General features: G+C 37.9%; 1 protein-coding gene across 1 annotated transcript in view; it reads right to left on the bottom strand.

Annotated features, from left to right (window-relative positions):
* The window catches only part of GRXCR1 (glutaredoxin and cysteine rich domain containing 1), a 94,342-nt gene that overhangs the window by 23,869 nt on the left and 51,853 nt on the right, over positions 1 to 18,620 (bottom strand). The gene's annotated exons all lie outside the window — the stretch shown is intronic.

Raw genomic sequence — 18,620 nt, 5'->3', positions numbered from 1 at the left:
ACAGTACATACAAATAGATTTTCCTCCAAAAATACACCCCATAAATCCAGACGCTTTTCCTCACAGTGTGGAACAAGTAACTGCCACTGGTTTTTGAATTCAGTGTTTTAAAAAATCGATACTTCGCAAAAGTCAAAAACTCAATTAAGAAAGTGAGGCTGCCCCTTTGCAAAGTCTAGCATCAGGCCTCATGTCAAGCTGCCATCCACAGGGCCTCAGACACAGCTCAAGGTGAATTCGAACCTAACTAAATAAGTAAGACAACTGGATGTAGGACAAGCAAAAGAAACAAAGCAGAGGCTCACTGTAAATTGTATGTTGTAACTAAGGAAGAAAATAATCTCTGAGAAATAGGTAACCATCAAATTAAAGAAGGAGAGAAATACCTATATCTATACATACTGTTGCTAGTATATAGCTGGAAAAAATATGAATTGGTAATACAGTCCTCACCACCTCCACCCATATGTTTTAGTAATTGCACAGAGTAGGCTCATATGTCACAGCAGGTAACAAAAGATATATGAAGTAGAAGTAAAACTCTAACAACCACCTAAAACTCTAACAACCACCTAATATCAAACCATCTTAGGAATGTAGTAGGCTTGCTGTTTTCTTACAGGTGCTTACAAGCTGTTGAGCCACCCATATGCTTCAGGTTGGTACTAATGCTTTGTATACTTCTAGGGAGCTGTTAGTGAATTAAAGCTGTTTTCTTAATTCAGTTTATGATGAAATTTATATGAGTTTCTAAAGAGTCCTAATAGCTGCCCAGGCAATGCACCTTTAGGGGAAAGAGCTGTTTGGTGAAAATGCCCTTATTTGGAGGTATCTTGAGGGAAAAAGTAGGCCTAAGGCCAGGAGAGGAATAGGAGCCCAGGGGCAGCAAAGGAGAAGCACCTCACTGCTCTGTAAGGAGACAGAAGTTCTTAGGTTTCACTTTCAAAGGAAGGGGAGCAGGCGGAAGACCCTGGGGGGTGGGGGTGGAGTTTATATTTTTTATTCAGTCAATATGTTATTTTACCATCTTTTATCATTGAAATTTTGGAGATAAATTACAGAGTTTTCTTCAAAACACTATAAGGGTGACAGCTGTCAACAATAAATATAATCTTGTAGGATTTATGTTTGTGCTGTATAAATTCACAACAAAATGAGTATCTGACAATTTTTAAAGCAAAAAACTAAAACTGGTCACAGGGAAATCTGTTATTTTACTAGAATTACAAATACATTTTCAAAATACATAGATTATAGTCAAGATTTCTTCATGGTGTGAACCAAAGGGCCCACATATCAAGGAGCACAAGTTAGAAAAACAATGATTTATCCTCCAAGTAACTTCAGGTCAAAGTTAAAGATGACTTATTAGGGTCATAAAATAGCACTGGATATAGTAAATTTATGTCTTTGCTTTGTCCCCTGTCATTTTGTAACCAAAGCTATTTCTGCCCTGCCATAATGTATATTTTTAATCAGACAGTATTAGCCACAGCAGAGCAAACCACAAGTCATGAGGACAGATGACAGTAACTCTATTTATGTTAGAGATCAGTTTATGTGACATTGCATATAAAGCAGGATTTATAAATCAAATTAAATTTTCACTTCCATAATAATTTTGCCTCTAATGAAATCATTTTGATACTAAATCATATCTTTAAAAACATACTTGAAAAACATATAAATTTTTCTCCACGTTTCTAAAGAAACAACAGTCTAGAAAAATCTCTCTCTCTATCGATTAAATGCTGCTTGTGATATAGTAGGATAATGAAGAAATCTGAATGCTTCCGGATTTTTTAAGATTAAATAGTAGTGGGTAAAGCCTGATTTTGCCCCACATCGTCCTGAGCAAGTACACCACAGTTCTGTTCTAAACAGCCTCCAAGCCCTCACATTCAATGAGACTTTATCCTGAGCTGGCTGAGTGGACTTCCCAGTTCCAGTGATAAAACTGCTTGCTTTGCACATCACCTTAGAAGGGAAGAACCATGAAAAATTTAAAATACCATTATCTAATTTACCAATTCATTATATTGGCCTAGCTTGTACCAAATATATACTTCATGGTATTTTTTTAAGGCAGCAAATGTATTGCCATTTTACTAAGATTTGCACCATAGGTAGTTTTCCTCAACACCATCCAATTCAGCTGTGTGCGTAGGATTGCCAAGTGTGAGCTCCTTAGAGCAAGGATGTGGCAAACTAGTGACTCCTGGTGGTTGTTACATAATTGTGCAACCATTTCCAGGAGAGTTAAAAAAGAACTGGAAAAATAACATATGCTGCTTCATTCCCTTTCAAAAAAAGTATTGCCACCAGAAATGTAGTTAAATGAATCATTTCTACACATGCAAACAAAATGCACTGTTTTTTTAAACTCTTTATAATAAAATGCACAATGTAAAATATCCAAAGCAAAAAACCTAAACTTTACTCCTGTGTATTGCTAAAATACAACTATAGCTCAACACACCCATCTCTGGGATTTTGTCCTAAAATATAATTCAACAGGAACAAAGATATCTATCCAACATTATTATATAAAGCAAACCCCAAAACTAGAAACACTAATTTCCAAAAAGAGGGAAATGTTTTAACAATTCAAATGAGTCATTATGATGTTATATAATAAAATCATTATCAAGTTTACTTACAAGTATATGGAAAAATTAAAAATGTTTTTGATAAAATATTATGCTTAACAGGGTAAAAATGGTCTGTTCTACTGTGAATGTCACCAGAAAAATACACACATACACACACACCCCTACATACTGGAAGACAATCTGGAAAATGAACATGACTGCATTAGTATTGTATGTATATTTTTAATAAAGACTATTTTTAGAGCAGTTTTAGGTGCACAGCAGAACTGAGAGGAAGGCACAGAGATTTCCCATGCACCCGCACCCCTACGCACGCATAGCTCCCCTTATTATCAGTGTCTCCCACCAGAGTAATAATGTTTGTTACAATTGTTGAATCTACACTGACACTTCATTGTCACCCAGAGTCTATAATTTACATGAGGGTTCACTCTTAGTGTTGTCCATTCTATGAGTTTGGACAAATGTATTAATGACATGTATTCATCAGTATGGTATCATACAGAATAGCGTCCCTAGAAATATTCTGTGTATTGCGTATTAATATTTAAAAATTTTTCATCTTTCCAATAAAATTTAAAGAATAGAAAAGTATCTAGACTGTAAATTATTTCCAAGTGATATGTAAAAATAAGGTAACAATAAATTTTTCAAAACTCAAATCTAATCGACCCTTTCTCTCCCATTTCTACTCACCTTCATAGTTCATCTTCTCTCACTTCCACAGGAAAGTCTACTCTAACCCTTCACCTGGGATAAAATTACCTTATTAGGTGTTCTCAAAGATCTATTCCTTTCCTTCAGAACCTATCTCTCACTTTGTGATTATACATACACTCATTAGCATGATTATTAAAGTGTGCTTCTTCCACTAGATTATGAGAGGAAGACTGTGTACATAGGAAACACTCAAAAATCAGTGGGCAAAATTGAATAGCAGCACCTACTCAATAAGATATTTAACTTGCACTACTTGTCCCCACTATCGTAGGAGCTGGAGCAGAGCAAGGAGTGGGGGTGGTCCTTCATTCATTTTGGCAATTTTCATTAGTCCACATAAGAACTTTGTTGCTGTTAAAGTCATATAGTACACTTGGTAGAGTTAATAGGAACCTGTATCTTCATTTCCTCCTAATATTATCCTAATTTGCCTCACTCATGTTATCTTCAGAAGAGACACTGAAGAACTGAGGGTTTTTAACTTAGACACCCCTTTGTCCTTGTGTCCTACAGCTGATTCTCCCCCTAGTCACTTGTGCATGACTTCAGCCCCCACCTAGTCCTCTCATCCTTCTTGACATAATCCAAATTGATCAACAGTGATTATTAATCACCAAGAATAATACTGCCTTTTTCAACAACCATCTTTGGCTGATAATTCATTGAACCTGGTGAACTTCCACTGACTACTCTTTCTACAACCCTACAAAACATTTCACCCTCCTTTTCCAAATAAGAAAACTCTTTCCAGGCCTTCTCATGGTCAGCATTAGCAAGGAGAGGCTAATGCTCAGAGAGCTCTGGTTGATTTCTTCCCCACTTAATTATTTATGAAAGAAATAGAGAAGAGGCAATATGTCTGTCCCACTGTTCAGAATATACACAGCATTCAGTCCAAGTGTTGATACCTACCCACTTGGAATCAAAGGATGTTTCTTGAAACCAAGTAATTGAAAACTAGAGATCATTGTTGAGAAGTAGCTACAATAAGCTTTTTTGCTCAAACAGAATGCATCAAAGAATAAATAACCCAGAGTCCAGGAAAAGCAAGGAGGCAGATCACAAAGAAGACACAGGGACTGTTTCTGAGATGTTACTGCAGTGAACTGCTCCAATCTGGCTGGGAGCACACTTTCAGCTGTTCTTTTAATTTCCCTTAGGTTTGCCTCTGAAAGATAAAAAAGACTCTGGTTGGGAGAAAGAAGGAAAGGACAAGGGAAGAAGGGAGAGAGGGATACAGGGAGAAGGGAAGGGAGGAAATCCCTCCATTGATCGGAACCCTGTTTGCCATTTTCTACGTTGAAATGAAGTATAGTATGAGTGATGTTTGCTAAAATGGGAAAGAGAACAAAAAGGTTTTAAAAACTCTGTATTTTTAATATTTTCTCTCCAAACTGGAAAGTAATAAAGAACTGTAAGAAATTTAAGAAATAGATACACTAAAAAAACTATAAAAATTTTAACAGGTTATAAAAATTTTTAACATCTTTTTTAAGAAGCCCATTTTAATTATATTTTATATTTAAGTAATTATACTAAAAAAGTGAACTTTACCTCACCCACAATCACCTCTCTTTAATATTCTGAATGTAATAACAGCTATGAAGGATGTGAAGTCATTTTCTCGGCATTTTTTTGCCTGAGTCAATTACTAAACATTATGAGCTTCAGGGTCCCAATATGGAAACAAATGCAAGGGTTTTGAGATTACTGAGGCAATAGCATGAGCCACTGTGAATGTATTGAATGTAATGTAAACAAATCTGATTTTCAACTCTATTCCGCACTAATATTAGAGATCTAAGCAGAGAAATTGGACAAGAGAAAAGAATGAAAATTATGTACCTGAATAATAAAATGCTCATAATCTTCCAAAGTAGAAAAAATAGTAGGCAGGATAACACATCTTACATTATAATTATAAAGTACAAAGTCACATTAAGTTAGGCCTCTGTGTTCTAAGTAGTTCAAAGAGTGACTTTTGGTGTACAGAAAATTTGGCATTCTAATAAAATGATTATTCCAGGCTTGACTTTCAATACTTCTCTTTTTCTTGACTATTAATTATCAGTTGTATTAAATTATTTAGCTCAGTTTTAGTGGAGGCATTTGCTCAGTTTTCTGTTAATGCCAGGCTTATGGTTATATTCTAGAATTTTCTCGGGAAACGATCATGTGGTTTTCTGAGTAATATGGTGACATAAACCCTTGAGTCTAACTCCCCTATCCTCCACAACCAAATTTCCTCTTAAAGAGAAAAAGAAATGTAAGACTTGTGGGAAATTTGACTTAGTGATAAAAACTAGAGCAGGATAAGGTCCTCATGTCAGGGGCTTAAAGGACATATTGCAAAAGGAAGGACAAACAAGACTGAATGTCCCATGAGCTCTATCATGAAAGATGTTGCATGCCTGAGGAAAATGGGAAAATACTTTTAAACAAGTGACCAACACTAACTCACTCAGAGGTGACTAGCAGTCAGGAGACCTCTCTGTAGAGCACATATTGTCAATAAGGACAATGTTTCCAAAGGGGTGAAAATGTTTGTGCCCTTGGCTTCAATTATCTCATTTTTGGAAACTTCTCTGAGAAGATAGTCTAGCAATATAAAAATTACATTTGCAAAGATGTTTATTGCAGTATTTTCTACAACAGTGAGCCTAAATTCTCAACAGCAGGTAAAAGAAGAAAAAAATGTGGTACATGTCAAAAAAAAACTTTATAAAACCATCAAAAAAGATCGTATCATTATTGACGCTCTAAAGTCCTTTTAGCCTGGCTCTAGAAGTCCGCAAGTAAAAGCAACCAGCTCCACATAACAGAGCACAGTCTATGAATTATCCCATTAACTGGATCTAGCAATCTCTCCTATCTCATTTCCCCCAGCTTCCTATGTACATTTTGATAGATAATCTCCAATAATGGTGACCATCACTTCTTCTCTTCCCTATAGACATGTATCACTTTACCCATCAAGAGGTGGGGCCTATCCCCTCACTTTGTATCTGGGATAACGACTTGTATTGACCAACAGGAAGTGTAAGAAATGATGTTCTAGAACTTCTGAGCGACCTTAATAGATGCAGCATGGGAAGAAGAATCCCGCAGCTGAGTGTAATCAACCCATGAGATTGTGGTTTCAGCTCACTATGTTTTGGGGTGGCTCATTGCAAAGACTTTGATACTCTAGTCATATTAAATGGCTGTCTCTGAGTTTGTACAGTCTACTTTTTTTGGCCTCACTGCTGCCTTTGTCCACTATATGAACCAAGGCAACTTGTAAGACCCACCAAAGCATTTCATCCTCTGAATATGTCAGAGTTACTCTCAGAGTCTCTAGATGCCATAATATACTGGCATAGTGCATATTCACTTCATGTACCATTCGTGTCTCCCTGCACTCTGACTGTGAGTTCCTTGCAGGCAGAGACTGCGATGTCATCATTTTTGTGTTTCCATTGCTTCAAATGATACCTGAAAAAGATCCAATGAAGCAGGTATGATTGTTCCTCTTTTACAGATGTGAAAGCTGACATAGATTGTTTAGTTAATGTGCTCAAGGTCACTCAATCAGGAAGTTAAGTTAGATGTATGGAGAAATGGATTATGAAAGAATGAAATTCTATGAGGTCAAGAAGTCTTATGAAAACTCCATCTTTCAGTGATCCTTTTTCTCTGCTGATATCCTATAGCACTTATAATCTGAAAAAAAAATACTCTATGGCTCACAATATATATTCCATATATTCTCTTGTCTTTCCAGTCTTACTGCAAATTTCTGACATGCAAACCTCACAACTATATTGTTACTAAGTCCTCCAAAAGGCCTGGCACAGAACATAATAGGTTCCCATTCACTAATTCACTGCTCATTTCAAAAATATTAAACTAGTCAATGATGAGGAGACATTCAGGAAAAGGTACCAAGTCTTTTCTGAAGAATAAAAATATAACTGAATATTTAATTATATTTTCAATTCCAATTTTCTAATAATTTATTACATTATGAATTGTAATACATTTTTAAATATATGATTTGGAATCTAGGAAAAAAGTGACTTTGAATGAATATTTATGGTGACTAATCTTCCTTTACCCTGAGTTCTGCACCACCGAAGTGAAAGAATGGACTGAAGCTAGTAGCCTTCAAGAAAAATCTCATTATAATTCTTATTGTATCCTCTGCTTGAGAAAGAACTAAAACTTGGTGTCATTCTGCACCAGCACTCTCACTCAGTGACAGCATGAAATTGATTCCCCATGGCAACTTATAAACATCTGAAAATGTAGATCTTGCCTGTTTCACCCCAGGGTCAAAACACAGTGGACAGAGTGGAGCCAGGATTCTCAGCAAGCATGCCCCCAGCCCAGGTGGTACTTTCCAACATCCGGTCCTTCAAATCCCCTCTCCCACCCTACGCTGCACGTTCAAACTCTCTTGACTCTCTCAAGATGAAAACGAAAGACTGAAGCTCAGGTTCAAGTAATTTCAAGCTCCAGAGCACAGCAAACTCCAAAAAATGTGTGACATCTGAGGATCCCAATGAGAAGAGCAAGGAGGAACTCTCCAGCCCGGCCTCATGGACTCCAATGCCTTTGGGTTTCTGATTTGGCAGCCCCAGCAGGGGAGAGGGACCTGGTCACAATGAGCATGGAGCTGAGCTGAATGTCAAAGAAGGCTTATAAATTTTTCTTAGGTACTAAGATTTTAGAGAGATCTAAGCTGACCTGTTATTCTTTCAGGAAAACCCAGCTTTTCCCTAGAGTTCTTTTACCCTGCATTTCATCACCTAGCACTTTCCCAGAACCGAACTGAATCACACCTCATTTGAAATAATCACAGATGTTCACAAGTTAGGCATAGCACGGGGTTTCTCTCTAGAAATCTCTTATGTTAGGAACATATGTGGCATGGAATTAAAGGCTCATTCCCTCTGCTTCTTAATGAAGTTGAACTCATTTCGCAAAGCACAGCTCAAATGCTGCCTCCTTCTTAGAACCTTCTCTCATTGCCCTCATTGAAATATGACTCTCTTCTTTTCCTTCTAAATAAACTTTGGTTTACCAGTAATTTAGTGCATAGTGCACCTAGTTTAGAGTGACCAAGTATGTAGCCATACTTACCCCCACCTCCCTGTCCCACACACCCTTTAAATTTTGAGCCTAGATTCTAGAGATTTAAAATCTTTGAATCCCTAGAACATCATACTATGCTTTGTACACAGAGGGGGCTCCATGTCTGCTCAATGGCTGCTCCCCTTGTTCCTCCTAGGCTCTTCAGGGTGACTGTTTTCATAGTAGTTTGAAGACTGTGCAAAAAGACATAACCAAACCTGCCCTACCTGATTGTAGATCACCATCCCACCGTGTGTTTTAACAATATGTTCCAAGTTCCAGAGAAATGCAAATAATATAAAATAGCTGAGAAGAACTTTAGATATTTATTTCTGTGTTTTTTCCAAGTCTTTCGACTGAACTTTTTTGATTGTTTCAAATCATTCAAGGGAAAGCATAGGGCGAATACAACAAAGTTGTGTGGATCAGCAGGTGTTGTCTGACATTTGGAGTAGAAATTAAAATCCCTCCTGCTCACACTACCCATCAGGTGCACCCTAAGAAAGGTCAAAGTAACCTCTAGGGGACCACAGAGAACAATTTGACAACCATTAATCCTGATTCAGCCTCCTCAGTCCCTCAAATGAGCCACATGAGTCAGAGAGAGGTGCTGGAATTCACAAAAAAAGGATGAGCACTGGCCCTGGGGAAGGGAATGGTGTTGATTTCTTGCAAGGCTGACCTCGGTTACACCAGAGGGGATGAGCCCCTGGCAAGCATTTCAGAGCTTGTTGTTGGACAGGTGATTTGCCTTATTTTATTCATTCTACTCATTCTTTGAATCTAATCCAGAGAATATACACCATCAGGACCAAAACATATGGTCAGGTCTTTAGCTTAGTATTTGTTTTTGGAGAGACAGGCATCTTGGGATGCGCTCAACCAAACTGGGAGTCCAAGGAGTGATTAAAAACAAAACCAAACCACAATGCGATGTATCATAATCCTGCCTCTGCAGAAGGCCTGCCACTTGGCTCCGGAGCTATTAACTTGGTTGAATCCCCACATGAGATGTTTGCTCAGTTGTAATTATATATAATATCATAGTAACAAACTAGATGTTCATAGAAAAATAGGTCTTAAGGGCCAGAAACTCTGAGAGAAAATATATGCACTTTCCTTTCATTTTGTTTCCAGTCAAAATATAAATGGTATATACATTTGATTCAGGATTAGGTTGGAATATTGTCACTGGATGTGTTCAAAGATTGTTCATCTCTTCCCAAGGATGTGTAGAAAGGATCCTTACATTGAGAGGGACATCACACAAGATTACAGGTAAGGTTCCTTCTAAACTCTTCTAATAGTCTATGCTGCCATGTGAAACTTTTATGCGCATCTATCTACATTTGTCTTTACAAAACCTAATAAAGTAAGTCTTCTGCAACCTCGTCTCAAGGGTTGTCCCACCAGTCTCTCAACTTGGTCTTGATCTGAGAGAATATGAGAGAAGGGAGATGTTCACAGAAGAATGTAAGAAATGAACTCCTTCACTCTAATTCTTTTACTTAGGCACAGATGTTAATTTTATTAGCTTTGCTTTAGTAATAAACAACAAATCAGATGTCACTTACTGCCATAATTAAATGCTTTTTGAGTTGAATAAAGATAAAAGTGAATTTACTATTGCGGGGTAAGAAATCAAAGTTTATATTGTAAGGAAAAATGATCAAGGTATAGAGTTTCTTATACATAAGTCTTCATTCCATTTCAAGAGAAAAGAGATATATTGTTAATAATTTTGAAATCTCATCTGTTATATACTTTAATGAATATGTTTTAAATACCATTGTTAACCAGATAAAATAATTTATCTGGTGTTAAGATGAACAAATATAACACTATTTAAATAATTATATTTACTATTCATGGAAAAGTATCATGAGTGGAGATGGAGTGTCTCTAATACCTGACATATTGGCTCACATGAAACAATGCTATTGACCTTGATACCTGCTTCACACTAAGAATACTACCGCCATCCATAAGCTCAGGCGCCATGCAGCATCCTGGCCCCATGGATTAGACTACTTGAAATGAATGCCTGCGTGCAGTCTCATAGTAAAACTCTATACCTTCTCCTCTCGTGAATGACTTACTGACCTTAATGCTGTTTTTTCTCTCCATCTCTTTTCACCTATAGATCTTATATGTAAATTTTCTCTAAAGCTCTTGCCTTAATAATATTAACAAAAGATTTCTTACTGTGTACCATGTTCTAAGAACTGTGAATTTTTATGCTTGATCTCATTTAATTTCAAAATAATCATCGGGGGATCTTCATCTCAGAGAGATTAAATAACTTGTCTAACATACATACCAGTAAGCCAAAAAACTTACTCTTGCATCCAGATATTTGCTTCCACTTTGCTTGGCTACTCCTACCTTCTGGGAGGAGCTCCAGCATGGGAGTTTCCATAGAATGCAGTGTAAATTTTGGCAAATGACTACATATGAGGAAGAGAAAGACGGAGTCAAAGAAAACTTAGATTTTGAGTCTGCGTGACTAAGAGAATTGGGAAGCCATTAATCAAAACTAGAGAACTGGAAAAAGAAGCTAATAATGAAGAATCATTCTACAGTATTTTTAAAAGATTGAGGTAAAATATCTGCAAAAAATTAAAGTATACTACAAGATAGGAGCTATAAATAGATTTGAAGTCTGGAAAAAGAGAAAGATAGTAATGAATGTGAAAAAGAGGGAGCAGGAGATAACAATGGGACTTCTGTTTGGGGAAATTAGAGAACACAGAAAGCACTGGTTGTATAGCTCACAATAGAAAACCAATTAAGATATTAACAGGAATGTTAGATAGCAGACCTTAATATTACAACTTTGTTGTAGACATCTTTGCCATGATTTTTGCAATTTTCTGCAATAAAGCCCTTGGCATACTGGAGTAAAAAAGGAAATAACAGATGGGGGAAGTTATAAAGGACTGGGAGCTCACAACCTTGGAAATCTATGACAATTTTTTCAGCAAGTGATAACAAACTGGATGTTATTATATTCCTGAATACAGTAAGGTAGAGAAACAAATGAAACCAAAATTGTGACTAAAAGCTGAGAGAAATGAAAAGGAAGACAAGATAAACAATACTAAAGATCACATAGTAACAAAGGGGAAACAAAGGGGAGAGACTAAAGGACAGAAAACTGTCCAGAGCAGGACATTTCAAAGTTCAAGATCTTGAATGTGAAGTGGTTTCAGGTGGTGAAATAAATCAGGATGTGAAAATGCTACTAACGAGTAAAATAGAAAAGTTATCATTGGTATTTAGCTAGAAAAAGGGGAGCAAAGAGGACTAGAAATTGAACTTAATAAAGTGGGAAGCAGGAGCCTGTTTAACTCACCAGAAAGCTCTAGCTCTTCTCATTCTAGGAGACCACAGCACTGTGTTTTGCCAAAAGGATTAAAGCTCCTCCTTTTCACCTTGTGGTACCAGATTGCCAGGTGGGGGCCAGGGAAGGCATACTCATGTGCAATAGAAGTCAAAATGGTGCAGGGGAACGTGCTGGACCAAAGAGGCCTATCAGTCTGGCTTGAGGAAAGAAAGAATTGTTGAGGATGGAACCCCCCAAAGCCCGGGAAAGCTTGGGAAGTTGATTGGTTCTTCTGAAAAGGCCCCTGGTCTGTCCATTGCCCAAGCTATATAATCCCATAGGAACAGAGAAACTCTCTTGCCCAGATGGTAATGCTCTTGCCCGTTGGTTCCTGCACTCTCACTCCCCCAAGTGCACGCAACCATGTGGACCTAGCAGCCCCTGATGGCCTCAGCAGATGGCGTGGGCTTCCCTTAGACTAAGTGCTCTCTCTCTCTCTCCCTGGCTCATCACCTGCACTCACCCTGCACACTTGCATTCTCTCTCCAAAGTCATGTGGACTTAACAGCCGCGTGGCTGGCAACCATGCAGATTCTGCCAGGAGAAGAGCTGGGAACAAGCTAAACTACCTGGATGGGAACTGAAACCCTTTAGCAGCTACTTGCAGGCTCCAAAAGTCTAAGCTTTAATATGGAGCAAAAATTCTGGACACTGGCTTTTGCTACGGCCCTGTGGAAGAAACAGTTGGACTTTTTTTTATGGCAGGACAGAGAGAGATGGGGCATTAGAAACCCAAGGGGTAGCTTCTGTTCCCACATGAATAAACCACAACACACTACAATCTCCCATGTGTAGATCCTTGGAATGTTCTCCTCATGATCCCCTGGAAGAGGTTTATTTCCACCAAAAGCAGAAAGAATAGAGATGAAGGTTACGGGACTTTGTGGCCTCGATTTTAAATAGTTCAAGCTCTAGAAACAGACACATCTACATTTTAATTCTGGCTATGCCACTTATGATCTAACAGTATTTAAACAGTTTCTTAACATCACTATGGCTTGCTTTTCTTCACGTACAAAATTTGCAGTGGGAGAGATGACAATAGTACTATACATGGTATTATTTTAAAATGTAAAAGAGATAATGCTTGTAAAAAGCTTAGCATTCAAGTTAACTTTTACTGTTATTGTCATTGTTGTTGTTATTAAAAACTATCCTTAATTATTCAGGATAAAATGACAAATAAGCAATCATACAAGAAAGTTATTGCTTAACTTAAATTCTAAGAGCCTGAGTTAAGGCTTAAATTGTACACTTCTCTATCCCTGCACTCTCTGAAGTAAAGTGAACAGGCTGTGAAACAAACACTTCATGACTTTGAACAAGGAAGCTTGAAGATTGGACACTTCTGTTGTCTATTACCAAAAAAAATACAAGACAATAGGATTATATTTGAGTGTTCAGTGGATTCTTTTCCTATCCAGACCTCTGATGAAATTACTAATGATCTGGAAGTGACCAAAAATAGATAAAGACAACTTCCAAAGAAAATAATAAAACCCTTAGTTTTAAATGCTTTGGGGTTTGTTGTTGTTTGTTTAGAAATTATTTTTTGTAGGGGGAAAGAAAACATTATTCAGAAAATAATGTAACTCATACTGCTACAGATAGCCAGCCTGAAATTTTATTTTATTTTGTTTTATTATGTGGAAGTAGACTAACTGATGATTCATTCTGATAAACAGTGATTTTTATTGTATTGTTTTCATGAATTTGGACTGTAGGTAGCAATGAACTATAATCTCTGAGTGGCAGGAAATAGAGGTAAAATGTATGGTTCCCTAAGCTTACTATCATGACAGCTTTACCAAGCTGTGTACGGGAAGGGGAAATCCAGGTAGAGCCAGGTGGACTCTGAGTTGAGGAAATAGGCTTGAGAGTCAAGGAAACTAAGAGACTTGGGTTCATAGGACAGAGTACTAGAGAGTAAAGAACATCACAGGAAACTCTGGAGTGTGCAGAGGGCCCAGTCTGGGTGGTCAGCAGAGAATAATTAGTACATGCATTTGGGGAAACTACTCAAAGTCAGTAAAAGAACCACCACAAAGGATAAAACGGGACAGTATTTGGGAACAGGGCCCAGAACAGCACCTGTTTCTACCAGCCAGACTAGAAAACATTATCATTCATCAGGCTTTGGGTAAAGTACCCACAAGATCATGTCTCCACACTGGGGAATAATTACCTTTAGACTAAACATTACTCTGACCCTGCCTAGAAAACCTTAAAAACCATACTCAAAGGTAAAACTGTTTCAAAGTGACTTAACTGCATCTCAGCAAAGAGCTCAAAATATTGATAAGAATACAAAAATATTCCAACAAGGGATATTTTTACCCAACAAGGCATATTTACAACATTTGGAATTCAATTAAAAAATTACCAGGCAGGTAAAAAAGCAGGAAATTACTATTTATAATTAAGAGAGAATCAATCAATTCAAACTAACTAAGATGTGACACTGATACTAGAATTGTCAGACAAGGAGATTAAAACAGTTATTATATGTACAGCTCATATGTTCAAAAAGCTAGAAGAAATATTGAACTTGTTATATAGGAACACATAAGATATTTTTAATTAAATGTCTAATGATTAGATGTTACATAAGAAAAGATCAGGGACCTAGGAGATATAAGGTGGGGCAAAAATAGGCTTACAGTTGTGAGTACATGAAACACAGAGTTTATTCTTGCATTATTATTTATTAATTATTGTATTATTTTCCATAAAAACAACTGTAAACCTACTTTTGCCCCACCCTGTATAGTGATAGAAACTATCCAAAATAAAATGAAGTAACCTGTGAAACAAATTCACACAGCCTCATATGCATGTAATTGAAGCCTCTGACAAAAGATGAGAAAGTGATAAAGAAACAAAAAAGAAGTCAGAGGAGAAAGACATATTACATACAGAGGAACAAATATAAGGATGACAACAGGTTTTTTTCATCAGAAACAATGCAAATAGGAAGGAGAGGAACAATTTCTTTAAAGTGATGAAAGAAGAAAAACCTTTTCAACCTAGAATTCTATATCCAACAAAAATACCTTTTTAGAAGCAGTGATCACATAACCTTTCAGATGTAAAAAAGCTGAAAGAATTCATGTACATCAGACCCACACTACAATAGTAAGAAGCTCTTCAAATAAAAGGCAACTAATGTCAAATGGATATAAGGATCTACACTAAAACATAAAGGCTCCAGAAATTAAGCTGCAGAGGGTAACATACTTCCAAATTCACTCGATGAGCTCATCGTTTCCCTGATACCAAAACCTGGCAAAGACATTAGAAGAATAGAAAACTTTGTTGACAGAAATATCAGTAGCTACCAGGGAACTAGGGTTGGAGGAAGGGATTGACTGTCAATAACACAAAGAGTGTTAGAGGGGTTATGGAAATGCTCAGTATCTTGAACATGTTGGTAGATTCACAGGTTTACACAATTGTCAAAACTCATAAAATCTCATGCTTTAAATTGATATAATTTATTATATATAAATGACACCTAAATAAAGCTGAATAAAACAAAACAAAATAAATGAAAACAAGGTATCTGGCAGATACTGTGGTTTGGCTCATTCAGTAACCAATCCAATCTTTTCTAATGGCTTCCTGTACTGAAGAAGTTAGGAACTAAAAAGTACATGTCCCATTTTTTTCTCACAGTTTTCATATGTGACTTGAGTAACCACAGATGCTCGCTCTCCAGACTTTACCTAGGAATAGATTAATGTTGAAAGAAGGACAGGGAAGAAATCATCCATTTTGCTAGTGAGCCATGGCAAAAAACACTCAGTTTCCAGAGCGGCCCACTGCCTGACCTGGGCCGAGGCTTCCTTGGTGAGCGCTTGTGCAGAGGTTTGCAAGCGGTCCCTAGACAAGTGCTGAGAGCCTGTATTTCTAGTCTGTAAAGTAGCTATGCATGAAAGGGATTCTTTCATTCTTAAATGGAATAAAACAGTACTTTAATTCTAAATAATGAAATTTTCAAGCAGTCTCACCTCAGTATCAGCCAGTTTAAGAGACCTACTTAAATCAACAGCCCTTCTATTCTTCACTCTGTTACTCAAGTCCCCGCTGAGGTTCAGCCTATGTGTTTTACCACTCAGTTCCAGGGCAGGTTTTGTGGATTTCCACTGTAAAGTTTCATGGTTGGTCCAGAGTCAAAATGCTATTGCTAACCTATTTCTTACCTCAATTTCTAAGATAATTTATGTCGAAACTACTGGGACACAATCTTTTTGTGTAAAGAAGATTATCTGGTGCCAAAACAACAGGGCAACTGTCCTAAGGAAATTCCAAGCTGAACTTGCTCCCCAAACCCCAGTCCACCAGCCCCAGGCAATGGAGAATCCCAGGGCAGTATAAATGTGTTGTCTAAAGTAATTTCTTTCCTCTGATCATGGCATTGCTTTCATGTTTAGTTTTTAGTTTGGCTGGGGAAAAAGAAGTCAGCGTCTTTGTCAATTCTTCTATTCTCACTCACTGAACTGGTATCTTCTCTTCAACGAAGGTAACTGAGCTCCTTTGGCACCACACCTCTGGGTTGGGTGGCAATGCTGGCAGTAAAATAAAGGAGCCACAGACGCTCTCCTGTTCTGCACATCCCTTCTCGGTGCCTCCTGCAGCCTGCCTCCAACTGTCTCGGTTTCTGCCTCTGTTTAACTCATTCTTCGGCTCTCGCTGGCTCTCTTTCTTTTCTCTCCCTTCTTAATGAAAGTTGTATTATGCAGACGATTCACGCATTTTAATTTTTCTTACTCGTCTATATTTAAGCTAAGTCAGATGGTTTCACGTGACTGTTTAAAACCTCACAGATAATAAGGAAATTACCAACATCAGCCTCTTTTTCTCCATAAAAAAATTATACGTCTCCACATGCCAAAACCCAGCAGAGGGCGTCCTCCCATCTCAGATGCACGATACTGCAGCAAAAAGGCTCGACAGTGCCCGCAATGCCTTCCACTGCACTGCAACTTAAATAAAAACGCTCTTGCCGTAGGAGGGAAATTTGTTATGTTATTCTGGAGTGTTTACCTCCATTTTGAATTATAGATTTAGAAGTAATTTTCCTTTTATAGTAAGTAGAAAAGGAGATAGAAAGCCTCTGTCTCTGGTCCCTCTCTGGGCTTGGAATATTAGCTTCAAATTTCAGAAGCAGCAAAGTAGCACCTGCATGCTCCTCCCTCCTCTGGGCTACTAAAGTGATCACAGAACAAAAACAGTTGAGAGAAATCGACACCCTACCTCCTCTGTTGTGCTCTCTTCCTAATCTTCAAACTAAAAGACTGAAAGCAGAAAAGGCACCCCAGTCTGTTAGATTGTCTGAGAAGCAAGAAGAATATAAACATGGTCCAGAGCAGTGTAACAGGCATGGCCAGCCTTGTACTTGCATAAGCAGACAATTGGTCACCCACTCATTTTTGTTGTGCAGCTTCACGGAAATTTAAATTTCACAATGAGAAATATCTTACATTATCAGAGGAAATTTTTTCTGGGTTAAAGGCAAACGTTCACAATCTTTATCAGTGATCTTCTGCCTGGTGTGGATGAGTATATAAGATCATTTCTTTATGAAAGAGTGTCTTTAGGAGAGAAGGAAAGATTATGAGTAGACAAAAGAGCATCATTCATACATCCATTCAACATATGTTTTCTAGCACTTTGTGCCAAGCCCTGTTGTAGGTGCTAAGGATGCATCAGCAACAGTCAACGGTTCCTTTCTTTGAGGTACAGTACCAAACAGCAAGGCTTGGGGGAGTTGGACCAACCTAACTTTGAATCTTGCCCTGCCACTTCCCAGCTATGTATGTGACTTGGCACAAGGAATTACTGTTCTCTTTTGCAAAACAGGAATAATAATTGTCAATATTTATTGAAAACACAACTTTGTTCCCAGCACAGGAACTAAGCATATATATCATAAAATCTTCACAATTAGCATATGAGAAAAGTCTTATTATCACTCTCATTGTACAAATGAGGAAATCAAGGCACAGGGTGATTTGCAAATTGCCCAGAATGACACGGAAGCATCAGAGCAGGAATTTGAAACAAGACTGTCCGCTTCCAATGCTGTCTTGCTTCTTCACCAGTATGCCACAGAGTTGATTTTCAAGGCTGTCCTGAGCGTAGGTTTGTAGTATTACTGGTATTATCATTACGATTTATCATGATGATCACTGCCATTGTTACAGCTTTCTGAGACCTAAGGGTCTGTGTTGAAATATAATAAATGAGGCTCAATACTTCAAATCAAAATTCCCCTGCTTCAGAATGAAAGTCAGATTGCATAATGTCAGAGCTAATGAATCACGGCTCTTCTGGGTTTATCTTTCCACAAGATGACAGGCTGCCTCTAATAATTGCGGCTCTAGACACTATATCAGAACACCGTTTCCCTATAAGAACATGGCAAGAAAGTGAGTTTCCCTGTAACAGAACGTGAGTATTTTCTGCACTTGGTTTTTCTGACCTCGCCGGAAAGGTGAAGGTGAAGACCAGATACAAAACAAAACCTAGATCCAAGCATATCTGGGGTTTGACAGGCCCTCTTTGTTCTCTGGTAAGTGACCCTGTAGTCAGCCCCACCCTCCTCAACTGCCGGTGTCTCTGGGCTCTCTGCTCCCAGCCTTTGCAAAGTGCACTAACCAGAGCCCTCGCCAAGGCTCCTTACGGACTGAGCACGTCCATAGATCAATGGGAGTTATTGTGCTAAGAGTATTATTCAAAGAGAAATGAAGCAGGCATGTTTTCTTGCCGCTCTGGGAGTTCTCTCT

Source organism: Pteronotus mesoamericanus, unplaced genomic scaffold (assembly GCF_021234165.1).
Source record: "Pteronotus mesoamericanus isolate MK-2021 breed Mesoamerican mustached bat unplaced genomic scaffold, CSHL_Meso_final contig_68, whole genome shotgun sequence".
NCBI lineage: Eukaryota > Metazoa > Chordata > Mammalia > Chiroptera > Mormoopidae > Pteronotus > Pteronotus mesoamericanus.
The sequence above is the reverse complement of the archived record's forward strand: the minus strand, read 5'-3'. Positions and strand labels throughout refer to the sequence as shown.